At 40.2% G+C, this 6,060-nt stretch overlaps 1 pseudogene across 1 annotated transcript; it reads left to right on the forward strand.

Annotated features, from left to right (window-relative positions):
* Positions 1–1,410: 1,410 nt before the first annotated feature.
* Positions 1,411–2,011, forward strand: LOC308530207 (nascent polypeptide-associated complex subunit alpha-like; annotated as a pseudogene). The gene has a single exon. The product of its transcript is annotated as a nascent polypeptide-associated complex subunit alpha-like (transcript).
* The last annotated feature ends 4,049 nt before the right edge of the window (positions 2,012–6,060 follow it).

Raw genomic sequence — 6,060 nt, forward strand, 5'->3', positions numbered from 1 at the left:
CCCTCACTCCTCTGGGAAGACCTCCACATTACTTTGGGGAGAACTAATATTTTAACAATATCGAGTCTTTCCAATCCATTAGGATGGTATCTCTTTCTATTTATTGGAAAAAAATTTTTTTGTGGGGTGAGGAGGCAAGACTAAGCCTCATTTTACCTGACAAAAACAAAGTTATTCTTTTCTTTATAGAGGAGAGCTCAATTAAGGCTAATTGATATACAAAAAAAAAATCACATACTTAAGGCATGTAATTTGAAGAGTTTGGATATATACATACACTTATGATATCACATTGGAATCTTTAAAAGAAAAAATGTTATCAGGAATATTTTATTCCAAGGTTAAATGGGCTTTCCATTCCATTCTACCATACTCAAACACTTATTAGCTATTCCATTATTTTCATCAGAGATTATCTCAAATAATAAAAATACATTTGACCCTTGAACAACACGGGTTTGAACTGCATGGTCCACTGTGTAGTTGAAGGGTCATTTCCTTGGTTGGGAGCCTGAGTATGTGGATTTTCAAAGGTGCAGAGGTCTTCCCCTTTCCCACTTCCCCCTGCATTGTTCTAGGGTCAACTATAATTCTAAACAGGGAAAAATGTATCCCCAAAATGTAAATAAATAAAATATACATTAGCCAATCAAGCAAGATGCCCAACTCTGTGTTAAAAATATTTTTGTTTGTTTGGCGTGTACTTTTTTTCTTTTAGCAGTGTGTTAAGGGTTGTTCACAATCTAGGAGAAAGTAGTCACTAGATTTGAGGGCCTGAAGTGTTGGATAACATAAGTAAAAAAAAACCAACAAAGTAGATACTGACTGAAAGATAATGGAAAGTAGAAACCCCAGCCTCCTAATGACAGCACAAGATAGCGTCTCTCATTAACTTCTTAAAAATAATAAGTGTGATTTGTTAAAGAGAAAAGTATTGGCCAGAGTGATTTGTGATGCCTTGCACTCTAGAGTCACAAGTCAACTCTCTTATAACAGTGCCAAAACAAAGAAGTGAGATATAAGTGGTTCTATAATAGATAAGGGAGAATGCTTAGCACAGAGCTAAGGGAGTACAGGTTCCGACTCAGTGGTACTTTTTATGGGACTAATAGTCAATGCTTGTGTGATCAAATTAATGGGATTACTGAAGCATTAATGAGATATACATTTTGGATATGATCTAGGCACATCTTTTCCTTTGTGAATAAAAGATACTTTAGAGATCATTGAATCAAAATTTAAAGCTACTTTCTTTAATGTGTAGTAGAGATGACTCTGGTTAGAAACAGGAGCTTGACAAAATGTCAAACTTTAATAATTTAAAAAACATTCTAATGCTTGAAAATGGAAGAATGGAACTATTAAAATATTCATTACGTGGCCATCTTGGTTCTGTGTTCCCCACATAAAATGCCCATTGAAGTCACCGAAACCGTCCCTGCTGCAGAGCACGAGTTGCCACAGCCCCAGGCGGACACAAGATCTGGAACAGAATCTGGCAGTGATGAATCAGGACCAGAGCTCTAGGAACAAGATTCCGCACAGGCAAACCACACAACAAGCCCAGCTGGCAGCCGCTGGAATCAATGAAGAATTGGTCAGTAAAGCCAAACAGAGCTGGAGTGAAGAGAAGGCGCAGAAGGCTGTGTCCAAACTTGGTCTTAGACAAGTTACAAGGGTTACTAGGGTCACTATCTGAAAATCTAAGAATATCTTCTTTGTCATCGCAAAACCAGATGTCTACAAGAGCCCAGCCTCAGATACCTACGTAGTTTTGGGGGAAGCCAATATTGAGGATTTATCTCAGCAAGTCCTGCTAGCAGCTGCTGAGAAATTCAAAGTTCAAGGTGAAGGAAGCTGTCTCAGACATTCAAGGAAAACACACAGACTCCAACGGTACAAGAAGAGAGTGAAGAGGAAGAGGTTGATGAAACAGGTATGGTAGTTAGGGACATAGAATTGCTCATGTCACAAGCAAATGTGTCAAGAGCAAAGTCAGTCCAAGCCCTGAAGATCAACAGTAATGATATTGTGAATGGTGTTATGAAATTCACACTGTAACCATGGTTTTGGTTTGTTTGTGTTTTTGTTTTTTGATGTTTCAAAAGAGTAACTGCAGCTTGATGTGAAATCTGTACTATTTCTATCATTAATAAAGTTATGGCTCTCACATAAATGTTTCTTGCCCTCACCCTTCCTCTCTCTCTGAAAAATCAATAAAAAATATTTAAAAAATAAAGTTATGGCTTCTTGTGGGTAAAAAATAAAAATATATAAAATAAAATATCCAGTTCTCATCAGAGGTATCCAGCTTCAACAATATAGTCTATATTTCAAATATCTGCTCCTTAAATATGTCTAATAAATAAGTATGTGCAATCCACTCAAATTAGAATCATTATAAAATCATGACAAATCCCCCAAACAGATAATTGTGTGTGTGCGCATGTGCGCGTGTGCACACGCAGGAGGATGAGGTAGGGTCACAGAAAGAAAATCTGCTCGTTAGATATTTTTCAGCATTGGAATCTTTTTACTTTTCCCTAGAAGAATGATTGGACTGACAATACCTAAAAGAAATGTTGCCAGGCCTGGAGAAATATGTGCTACTACTTTAAAATAAACACGAAAGGGCCAGGTCATGGTCATGCACATCTATGGATTACTCATACTCACTTCCAGGGCCTCTCCCTGGCACAGCTGCGGAGTAGGCAAAATTTATCTTTAGATCCTCCTACTTCTCCTTCTGGGCGATGGTCCTCTTCTAGGTCCATCCAGGGTGCTCAGTGCCTCATGCTGTCCAGAGTAACACCCTGGCCTGCCCTCCTTGGAATGTGGCCTTTCCTCTCCCTCTCCTTCTCTCCAACCCTGCAATTCAGTTCAACTGAGAGGAAAACAATGTTGTAAATGAATTCATACTGGCATTTAAGTGACTAATATTTTTTATTTTTCCCATGTGTGCTGGCATTCTAAAAGTTTGTTAAGCTGAAGAAATATGTTCCTTAAGAGGAAAGTTCAAATATGTAGAATACACAGCAAAAATAAAAAAAATGTAGCGAGGTCTAGGTTTCCTCAAACCATACTAGCACCATCAGACTGGCAGAGGCCTGCATATGGCCAGGCCTCATCCCCCCTAGTAGAGGGGAAGTCACCACCGCTATTGAGATATATATATATATTTCAGGATATTAATATATATATACTTCCAATATTTCTAATGCATTAAAGTAATGAAAAGTGACTCTTCCTCTTTGTTTGGCTGCACTGAGTGGAGGTGGACACAATGGACTGATGGCCTAAAAGCTCTGTGGGCCCAACTGCCGACCCCCTGCATTCACAGCCATCCCTTCAGAGAGAGGAAGTCAGGGGCCCTTGCAGAGCAGCTCTGTGTGCATTGTCTCCCAAGCTCAAGTCTGAAGAGGGCGTTCCCCCTTCTCAGATGAACTGAACCAGAGCCCCCAATCTCCTCTCTGCAGTGGACAATCAGATTAGTACATATTACGAAGACTCTCTTCTTGACCAAACTAGACAGACTCCTCTGAGCCCTCTTCTCAACTAGGCACCGATCTTGTCCCTCATCCTTGCTGGGATCAAGTTCCTCATCCCCCAACTTCGATGTTTATGTCTTTGACCTGCCTTTGGCAAGAATCCTGTTAAGTTGGTTTTGCAAGCCTTCCACCCTTGATTTTCATCTGCTGAGCCCCTCACGCCACTTGTCAATTATTAATCCCCAACTGTGTTTATTGTATTTGGAGTTGGGTCTCATCTCTCTCCTTTAGTGCAATGCTCTCTACAACAGTCCTCCTTATCATTTTAACAAGTGTCAGAGTATTTTTTTTCTTTAACATGGATTGGCAGGAACCTTGGACATTTAAAAGTTTTAGCCTTTCAAAAGCAATAATGCCACAAGAATTCTAGTTACTGGCAAAGTAACCAACAATTTATCCAATCAACTGATTGGGTTCTGGTAAATAAAATCCAACAGTGATTGAACCCACAGGTTCACAACCTTCTAAAAGCTAGAAAATTAAATGATTATATCTGGGCTCTCTTGGGAGACTGGAAAAGAAATTATTCATGGTGATTTAAAAAAACCAGGCCTAATTCTTGAACTACTATTTCGGGCAATCCAAACCCTTGACCCATTTACTATTGCCACCAGTCTATCCAACCCAGCCTGCACACTGCCCACCGACGTAAAATGGGCGCGCGCGCACGCGCGCGCGCGCACACACACACACACACACACACACACACACTGCCTCCACTTCCCCTCCCCCTCTGTAGGGTACTTAGACACCCGCCTTGGGTCCTCGGGGTGGCCCTAGGCAGAGTTGGCCACCTCCTCTGAGAAATTGGAGGAAGCTGCTGACGCTATGGGCAACATGAGACCCTCCCTGTCTGTGCTTAGAAGGGAAACGCCCTGGACACTGGTGTGTGTTTGTCTGCATGACTCAGTGGAGGAGCCATCTCTTTGGGAGGAAGTGGGGAGCAGCCTCTCCAAATCCCATTTAGGTACATTAAGGGATGGAAAACCACTTTAAGAAGCAGGAAGGCAAAGGCCAGAATCTATTCCCCGGCACATGACTGTGTTCTGCATTCAGCCTGCACAGACTCGTTCAGAAGGAAACCATCTATTCCATTTACACAACGAGAAAGAAGTGTGTCTGTCCTTTGTCAAGGTGTCCCAGGAAGGTGGGTAGCTCTCAGAAACAGAAAAGAACTGCCTTTCATTTGCATCACATCTAACCTCCTGTAGGATAAACACGGAAAAACGTTTTAGAAATGTGTCTGAAAACCTTTGTTTCATCAGAGATGCTTTACACTCGGTATTGGTAGGTTTTCCTTTGGCTTAAGTCCATTTGGGTTTCCAGAGCAAGAGGTATCCACTGAATTAGGAAAGTGAGTCAATTTATCCTAATAAATTTTATTACTAATTTCCTGACCTGGGTTATAGGCCCATAATTAGTTGGTTTGTAAGTGAGAATGGTATTCAGTTGTTTTAAAATGTATTCTCTTTTTTAGAATTGATTTTTAGAGAGAAAGGAAGGGAGAGAGAGAGAGAGAAGTCAATGTAAGAGCAAAACATTGATTGGCTGCCTCCTGCACTCCTCCTGCACACCAGGGATCCAGGACTGAGCCACAACCTGGGCTGGAAATCTAACCAGCAGCCTTTTGATGCGCGGGATGACACCCAACCAACTGAGCCACACTGGCCAGGGCATGACATCCATTTTTGGACCAAAAGGTACCATGGCAGTGATTTAAACTAGATTATCTGACATTGCATAAAAACGTATTTCAAAACTAATAACTTTTTCTTATCTGCATTACAGGATTGAATCTTTGTTCCCAATTAACTATTTAATGTAATCTGTCTTTATGCATCTAATGGCTTTTTCTCCATCGAATAATATTTTCAGATGAATAATTTAATCTAATGTTCCCCTCTGTAAAAAAAAAAAAAAGCCAGAACTTGTTATGTGCTAAATCTAGCTTAATTATATTTGTTTTTTATAAAATATATTAAATAAAGCTGAAGGGAAAAGCCTGTTTCAAATCACTTCAATATCTTCTCATTAATTTTTTTAAAAACTCAAGCTCTTAGTTTTTTTTCTCTTTTGTTATAAATTAATTAACTGAAAAACAGATCTGGTTCTCATTTGAAACCCAGCTCTAATTCAGAATAAGCTTAGTCACAGAACTCCAGACGCAAAGTCTGTCTCAGCCATTGACTGTGCCCAGGGCAAAGGGGAAAACCTAGACAGGAAAGCCTATTAGAGACCAACAGGACCATCGGCTGATTGAGTCAGGCATCATTAGGGTGTGTGTTTCGTGTCCAGAATTCTGTGTGATCCTAACGAAGTCCTAGGAGGAAAATTACATCCTATATTGATTTATCTCTGAGTCAAAGTTTTATTAAAACCAGCATTAGCTAACAATCAATTTCCCTGGAAATTATGCACCAAAACTGATGGCACCTATGTCACACAAGACAAAAACAGGCTGCAGAAATGTTCCAGATTAAGAGAGACATAGCTGATCCAACACTGGAGAAAA

Source organism: Myotis nattereri (assembly GCF_964212035.1).
Source record: "Myotis nattereri genome assembly, chromosome: 1".
NCBI lineage: Eukaryota > Metazoa > Chordata > Mammalia > Chiroptera > Vespertilionidae > Myotis > Myotis nattereri.